At 45.0% G+C, this 7,242-nt stretch overlaps 5 non-coding genes across 5 annotated transcripts; all 5 read right to left on the minus strand.

Annotated features, from left to right (window-relative positions):
- Positions 1 to 1,073: 1,073 nt before the first annotated feature.
- trnai-aau (transfer RNA isoleucine (anticodon AAU)) lies at positions 1,074 to 1,147 on the minus strand. The gene has a single exon. It is a non-coding gene; the product is annotated as a tRNA-Ile (tRNA).
- Positions 1,148 to 2,013: 866 nt separating this feature from the next.
- trnai-aau (transfer RNA isoleucine (anticodon AAU)) lies at positions 2,014 to 2,087 on the minus strand. Its single transcript has one exon. It is a non-coding gene; the product is annotated as a tRNA-Ile (tRNA).
- Positions 2,088 to 2,970: 883 nt separating this feature from the next.
- trnai-aau (transfer RNA isoleucine (anticodon AAU)) lies at positions 2,971 to 3,043 on the minus strand. Its single transcript has one exon. It is a non-coding gene; the product is annotated as a tRNA-Ile (tRNA).
- Positions 3,044 to 4,663: 1,620 nt separating this feature from the next.
- Positions 4,664 to 4,737, minus strand: trnai-aau (transfer RNA isoleucine (anticodon AAU)). The gene has a single exon. It is a non-coding gene; the product is annotated as a tRNA-Ile (tRNA).
- Positions 4,738 to 6,019: 1,282 nt separating this feature from the next.
- Positions 6,020 to 6,093, minus strand: trnai-aau (transfer RNA isoleucine (anticodon AAU)). Its single transcript has one exon. It is a non-coding gene; the product is annotated as a tRNA-Ile (tRNA).
- Positions 6,094 to 7,242: the final 1,149 nt, after the last annotated feature.

The raw sequence follows: 7,242 nt of genomic DNA on the forward strand, positions 1-7,242 counted from the left end.
AAAGAGAGAGTAAGGAGTGGAGAAAGAGAGAGTAGGGAAGTGGAGAAAGAGAGAGTAAGGGAGTGGAGAAAGAGTAAGGAGTGGAGAACAGAAAGAGAGAGTAAGGATGGAGAAAGAGAGAGTAAGGAGTGGAGAAAGACAGAAAGAGAGAGTAGAAAGTAAAAACAAAATCTCCTGCCAGTACGGTATCGAACCGCGACCTTCGCGTTATTAGCACGCGCTCTACCAACTGAGCTAACCGCCTTAGATAATGCTCATTCTACGGATAAAGGTGGAAATAACTACACCGTACTAAATAAGAGCGGAGAAAGAGAGGTAGGAGTGGAAAAGAGAGATAAGGAGTGGAGAAAGAGGAGAGTAAGGAGTGTGAAAGACAGAAAGAGAGAGTAAGGAGAGGAGAAGAGGAGTAAGGAGTGGGAAAGAGAGAGTAAGGAGTGGAGAAAGGAGAGTAAGGAGTGGAGAAAGAGAGAGTAGGAGTGGAGAAAGAGAATAAGGAGTGGAGAAAGAGAGGAGTAAGGAGTGGAGAAAGACAGAAAAGAGAGAGTAGGAGAGGAGAAAGAGAGAGTAAGGAGTGGAGAAGACAGAAAGAGAGAGTAAGGAGTGGAGAAAGACAGAAAGAGAGAGTAAGGAGTGGAGAAAGACAGAAAGAGAGAGTAAGGAGTGAGAAAGACAGAAAGAGGGAGTAAGGAGTGGAGAAGAGCAGAAAGCGAGAGTAAGGAGTGGAGAAAGACAGAAAGAGAGAGTAAGGAGTGGAGAAAGAGAGAGAAAAGAGTGGAGAAAGACAGAGAGAGAGAGTAAGGAGTGGAGAAAGAGAGAGTAAGGAGTGGAGAAAGACAGAAAGAGAGAGTAAGGAGTGGAGAAAGACAGAAAGAGAGAGTAAGGAGTGGAGAAAGACAGAAAGAGAGAGTAAGGAGTGGAGAAAGACAGAAAGGGGGAGTAAGGAGTGGAGAAAGACAGAAAGAGAGAGTAAGGAGTGGAGAAAGACAGAAAGAGAGAGTAAGGAGTGGAGAAAGAGAGAGTAAGGAGTGGAGAAAGACAGAAAGAGAGAGTAGTAAAGTAAAAACAAAATCTCCTGGCCAGTACGGGTATCGAACCCGCGACCTTCGCGTTATTAGCACGACGCTCTAACCAACTGAGCTAACCGGCCTTAGATAATGCTCATTCTACGGATAAAGGTGGAAATAACTACACCGTACTAAATAAGAGCGGAGAAAGAGAGAGTAAGGAGTGGAGAAAGAGAGAGTAAGGAGTGGAGAAAGAGAGAGAGTAAGGAGTGTAGAAAGACAGAAAGAGAGAGTAAGGAGTGGAGAAAGAGAGAGTAAGGAGTGGAGAAAGAGAGAGTAAGGAGTGGAGAAGAGAGAGTAAGGAGTGGAGAAAGAGAGAGTAGGGAGTGGAGAAAGAGAGAGTAAGGAGTGGAGAAAGAGAGAGAGTAAGGAGTGGAGAAGAAGAAAGAAGAGAGTAAGGAGTGGAGAAAGAGAGAGTAAGGAGTGGAGAAAGACAGAAAGAGAGAGTAAGGAGTGGAGAAGACAGAAAGAGAGAGTAAGGAGTGGAGAAAGACAGAAGAGAGAGTAAGGAGTGGAGAAAGACAGAAAGAGAGAGTAAGGAGTGGAGAAAGACAGAAAGAGGGAGTAAGGAGTGGAGAAAGACAGAAAGAGAGAGTAAGGAGTGGAGAAAGACAGAAGAGAGAGTAAGGAGTGGAGAAAGAGAGAGTAAAGAGTGGAGAAAGACAGAGAGAGAGAGTAAGGAGTGGAGAAAGAGAGAGTAAGGAGTGGAGAAGACAGAGAGAGAGTAAGGAGTGGAGAAAGACAGAAGAGAGAGAAGGAGTGGAGAAAGACAGAAAGAGAGAGTAAGGAGTGGAGAAAGACAGAAAGGAGGGAGTAAGGAGTGGAGAAAGACAGAAAGAGAGAGTAAGGAGTGGAGAAAGACAGAAAGAGAGAGTAAGGAGTGGAGAAAGAGAGAGTAAGGAGTGGAGAAAGACAGAAAGAGAGAGTAGTAAGTAAAAACAAAATCTCCTGGCCAGTACGGGTATCGAACCCGCGACCTTCGCGTTATTAGCACGACGCTCTAACCAACTGAGCTAACCGGCCTTAGATAATGCTCATTCTACGGATAAAGGTGGAAATAACTACACCGTACTAAATAAGAGCGGAGAAAGAGAGAGTAAGGAGTGGAGAAAGAGAGAGTAAGGAGTGGAGAAAGAGAGAGAGTAAGGAGTGTAGAAAGACAGAAAGAGAGAGTAAGGAGTGGAGAAGAGAGAGTAAGGAGTGGAGAAAGAGAGAGTAAGGAGTGGAGAAAGACAGAAAGGAGAGTAAGGAGAGGAGAAGAGAGAGTAAGGAGTGGAGAAAGAGAGAGTAAGGAGTGGAGAAAGACAGAAAGGGAGAGTAAGGAGTGGAGAAAGAGAGAGTAAGGAGTGGAGAAAGAAGAGTAGGAGTGGAGAAAGACAGAAAGAGAGAGTAAGGAGTGGAGAAAGAGAGAGTAAGGAGTGGAGAAAGACAGAAAGAGAGAGTAGTAAAGTAAAAACAAAATCCCTGGCCAGTACGGGTATGAACCCAGACCTTCGCGTTATTAGCACGACGCTCTAACAACTGAGCTAACCGGCCTTAGATAATGCCATTCTAGCAGGATAAGGTGGAAATAACTACACCGTACTAAATAAGAGCGGAGAAAGAGAGAGTAAGGAGTGGAGAAAGACAGAAAGAGAGTAAGGAGTGGAGAAAGAAGAGAGAGAGTAAGAGTGGAGAAAGAGAGAGTAAGGAGTGGAGAAAGACAGAAAGAGAGAGTAAGGAGTGGAGAAAGAGAGAGTAAGGAGTGGAGAAAGAGAGAGTAGGGAGTGGAGAAAGAGAGAGTAAGGAGTGGAGAAAGAGTAAGGAGTGGAGAAAGACAGAAAGAGAGAGTAAGGAGTGGAGAAAGAGAGAGTAAGGAGTGGAGAAAGACAGAAAGAGAGAGTAGTAAAGTAAAAACAAAATCTCCTGGCCAGTACGGGAATCGAACCGCGACCTTCGCGTTATTAGCACGACGCTCTAACCAACTGAGCTAACCGGCCTTAGATAATGCTCATTCTACGGATAAAGGTGGAAATAACTACACCGTACTAATAAGAGCGGAGAAAGAGAGAGTAAGGAGTGGAGAAAGAGAGAGTAAGGAGTGGAGAAAGAGAGAGAGTAAGGAGTGTAGAAAGACAGAAAGAGAGAGTAAGGAGTGAGAGAGAAGAGAGAGTAAGGAGTGGAGAAAGAGAGAGTAAGGAGTGGAGAAAGAGAGAGTAAGGAGTGGAGAAAGAGAGAGTAGGGAGTGGAGAAAGAGAGAGTAAGGAGTGGAGAAGAGAGAGAGTAAGGAGTGGAGAAAGACAGAAAGAGAGAGTAAGGAGAGGAGAAGAGAGAGTAAGGAGTGGAGAAAGACAGAAAGAGAGAGTAAGGAGTGGAGAAAGACAGAAGAGAGAGTAAGGAGTGAGAAAACAGAAAGAGAGAGTAAGGAGTGGAGAAAGACAGAAAGAGGGAGTAAGGAGTGGAGAAAGACAGAAAGAGGGAGTAAGGAGTGGAGAAAGACAGAAAGAGAGAGTAAGGAGTGGAGAAAGACAGAAAGAGAGAGTAAGGAGTGGAGAAAGAGAGAGAAAAGAGTGGAGAAAGACAGAGAGAGGAGTAAGGAGTGGAGAGAGAGAGTAAGAGTGGAAGACAGAAAGAGAGAGTAAGGAGTGGAGAAAGACAGAAAGAGAGAGTAAGGAGTGGAGAAGACAGAAAGAGAGAGTAAGAGTGGAGAAAGACAGAAGGGGGAGTAAGGAGTGGAGAAAGACAGAAGAGAGAGTGGAGTGGAGAAAGACAGAAAGAGAGAGTAAGGAGTGGAGAAAGAGAGAGTAAGGAGTGGAGAAAGACAGAAAGAGAGAGTAAGGAGTGGAGAAAGAGAGAGTAAGGAGTGGAGAAAGAGAGAGTAAGGAGTGGAGAAAGACAGAAAGGGAGAGTAAGGAGAGGAGAAAGAGAGAGTAAGGAGTGGAGAAAGACAGAAAGGGAGAGTAAGGAGTGGAGAAAGAGAGAGTAAGGAGTGGAGAAAGAGAGTAAGGAGTGGAGAAAGACAGAAAGAGAGAGTAAGGAGTGGAGAAAGAGAGAGTAAGGAGTGGAGAAAGACAGAAAGAGAGAGTAAGGAGTGGAGAAAGACAGAAAGAGAGAGTAAGGAGTGGAGAAAGACAGAAAGAGGGAGTAAGGAGTGGAGAAAGACAGAAAGAGAGAGTAAGGAGTGGAGAAAGACAGAAAGAGAGAGTAAGGAGTGGAGAAAGAGAGAGTAAGGAGTGGAGAAAGACAGAGGAGAGTAAGGAGTGGAGAAAGAGAGAGTAAGGAGTGGAGAAAGAGAGAGTAAGGAGTGGAGAAAGACAGAAAGGGAGAGTAAGGAAGTGGAGAAAGAGAGAGTGGAGTGGAGAAAAGACAGAAAGGGAGAGTAAGAGTGGAGAAAGAGAGAGAGGAGTGGAGAAGACAGAAAGAGAGAGTAAGGAGTGGAGAAAGAGAGGAGAAAAAGAGGAGAGGAGTGGAGAAAGAGAGAGTAGGGAGTGGAGAAAGAGAGAGTAAGGAGTGGAGAAGAGTAAGGAGTGGAGAAAGACAGAAAGAGAGAGTAAGGAGTGGAGAAGAGAGAGTAAGGAGTGGAGAGACAGAAGAGAGTAGTAAGTAAAAACAAAATCTCCTGGCCAGTACGGGTATCGAACCCGCGACCTTCGCGTTATTAGCACGACGCTCTAACCAACTGAGCTAACCGGCCTTAGATAATGCTCATTCTACGGATAAAGGTGGAAATAACTACACCGTACTAAATAAGAGCGGAGAAAGAGAGAGTAAGGAGTGGAGAAAGAGAGAGTAAGGAGTGGAGAAAGAGAGAGAGTAAGGAGTGTAGAAAGACAGAAAGAGAGAGTAAGGAGTGGAGAAAGAGAGAGTAAGGAGTGGAGAAAGAGAGAGTAAGGAGTGGAGAAGAGAGAGAGGAGTGGAGGAGAGAGTAGGGAGTGGAGAAAGAGAGAGTAAGGAGTGGAGAAAGAGAGAGTAAGGAGTGGAGAAAGACAGAAAGAGAGAGTAAGGAGTGGAGAAAGAGAGAGTAAGGAGTGGAGAAAGACAGAGAGAGAGTAAGGAGTGGAGAAAGACAGAAAGAGAGAGTAAGGAGTGGAGAAAGACAGAAAGAGAGAGTAAGGAGTGGAGAAAGACAGAAAGAGAGAGTAAGGAGTGGAGAAAGACAGAAAGAGGGAGTAAGGAGTGGAGAAAGACAGAAAGAGAGAGTAAGGAGTGGAGAAAGACAGAAAGAGAGAGTAAGGAGTGGGAGAAAGAGAGAAAAAGAGTGGAGAAAGACAGAAAGAGAGAGTAAGGAGTGGAGAAAGAGAGAGTAAGGAGTGGAGAAAGACGAAAGAGAGAGTAAGGAGTGGAGAAGAGAGAACAGAAAGGAGAGTAAGGAGTGGAGAAAGACAGAAAGAGAGAGTAAGGAGTGGAGAAAGAGAAAGGGGAGTAAGGAGTGGAGAAAGACAGAAAGAGAGAGTAAGGAGTGGAGAAAGACAGAAAGAGAGAGTAAGGAGTGGAGAAAGAGAGAGTAAGGAGTGGAGAAAGACAGAAAGAGAGTAAGGAGTGGAGAAAGAGAGAGTAAGGAGTGGAGAAAGAGAGAGTAGGAGTGGAGAAAGACAGAAAGGGGAGTAAGGAGTGGAGAAAAGAGAGAGTAAGGAGTGGAGAGACAGAAAGGGAGAGTAAGGAGTGGAGAAAGAGAGAGTAAAGGAGTGGAGAAAGAGAGTAGGAGTGGAGAAAGACAGAAAGGGAGAGTAAGGAGTGGAGAAAGAGAGAGTAAGGAGTGGAGAAAGACAGAAAGAGAGAGTAAGGAGTGGAGAAAGACAGAAAGAGAGAGTAAGGAGTGGAGAAAGACAGAAAGAGGGAGTAAGGAGTGGAGAAAGACAGAAAGAGAGAGTAAGGAGTGGAGAAAGACAGAAAGAGAGAGTAAGGAGTGGAGAAAGAGAGAGTAAGGAGTGGAGAAAGACAGAAAGAGAGAGTAGTAAAGTAAAAACAAAATCTCCTGGCCAGTACGGGTATCGAACCCGCGACCTTCGCGTTATTAGCACGACGCTCTAACCAACTGAGCTAACCGGCCTTAGATAATGCTCATTCTACGGATAAAGGTGGAAATAACTACACCGTACTAAATAAGAGCGGAGAAAGAGAGAGTAAGGAGTGGAGAAAGAGAGAGTAAGGAGTGGAGAAAGAGAGAGAGTAAGGAGTGTAGAAAGACAGAAAGAGAGAGTAAGGAGTGGAGAAAGAGAGAGTAAGGAGTGGAGAAAGAGAGAGTAAGGAGTGGAGAAAGACAGAAAGGGAGAGTAAGGAGAGGAGAAAGAGAGAGTAAGGAGTGGAGAAAGAGAGAGTAAGGAGTGGAGAAAGACAGAAAGGGAGAGTAAGGAGTGGAGAAAGAGAGAGTAAGGAGTGGAGAAAGAGAGAGTAAGGAGTGGAGAAAGACAGAAAGGGAGAGTAAGGAGTGGAGAAAGAGAGAGTAAGGAGTGGAGAAAGACAGAAAGAGAGAGTAAGGAGTGGAGAAAGACAGAAAGAGAGAGTAAGGAGTGGAGAAAGACAGAAAGAGGAGTAAGGAGTGGAGAAGACAGAAAGAGAGAGTAAGGAGTGGAGAAAGACAGAAAGAGAGAGTAAGGAGTGGAGAAAGACAGAAAGGGAGAGTAAGGAGAGGAGAAAGAGAGAGTAAGGAGTGGAGAAAGAGAGAGTAAGGAGTGGAGAGACAGAAAGGGAGAGTAAGGAGTGGAGAAAGAGAGAGTAAGGAGTGGAGAAAGAGAGTAAGGAGTGGAGAAAGACAGAAGGGAGAGTAAGGAGTGGAGAAAGAGAGAGTAAGGAGTGGAGAAAGACAGAAAGAGAGAGTAGGAGTGGAGAAAGACAGAAAGAGAGAGTAAGGAGTGGAGAACGACAGAAAGAGGGGAGTAAGGAGTAGAGAAAGACAGAAAGAGAGAGTAAAGGAGTGGAGAAAGACAGAAAGAGAGAGTAAGGAGTGGAGAAAGCAGAAAGGGAGTAAGGAGAGGAGAAAGAGAGAGTAAGGAGTGGAGAAAGAGAGAGTAAGGAGTGGAGAAAGACAGAAAGGAAGAGTAAGGAGTGGAGAAAGAGAGAGTAAGGAGTGGAGCAAGAGAGAGTAAGGAGTGGAGAAAGACAGAAAGAGAGAGTAAGGAGTGGAGAGAGAGAGTAAGGAGTGGAGAAAGACAGAAAGAGAGAGTAAGGAGTGGAGAAAGACAGAAAGAGAGAGTAAGGA

The sequence above is a fragment of the Oncorhynchus kisutch genome, unplaced genomic scaffold, assembly GCF_002021735.2.
Source record: "Oncorhynchus kisutch isolate 150728-3 unplaced genomic scaffold, Okis_V2 scaffold3719, whole genome shotgun sequence".
Classification (NCBI taxonomy): Eukaryota; Metazoa; Chordata; class Actinopteri; order Salmoniformes; family Salmonidae; genus Oncorhynchus; species Oncorhynchus kisutch.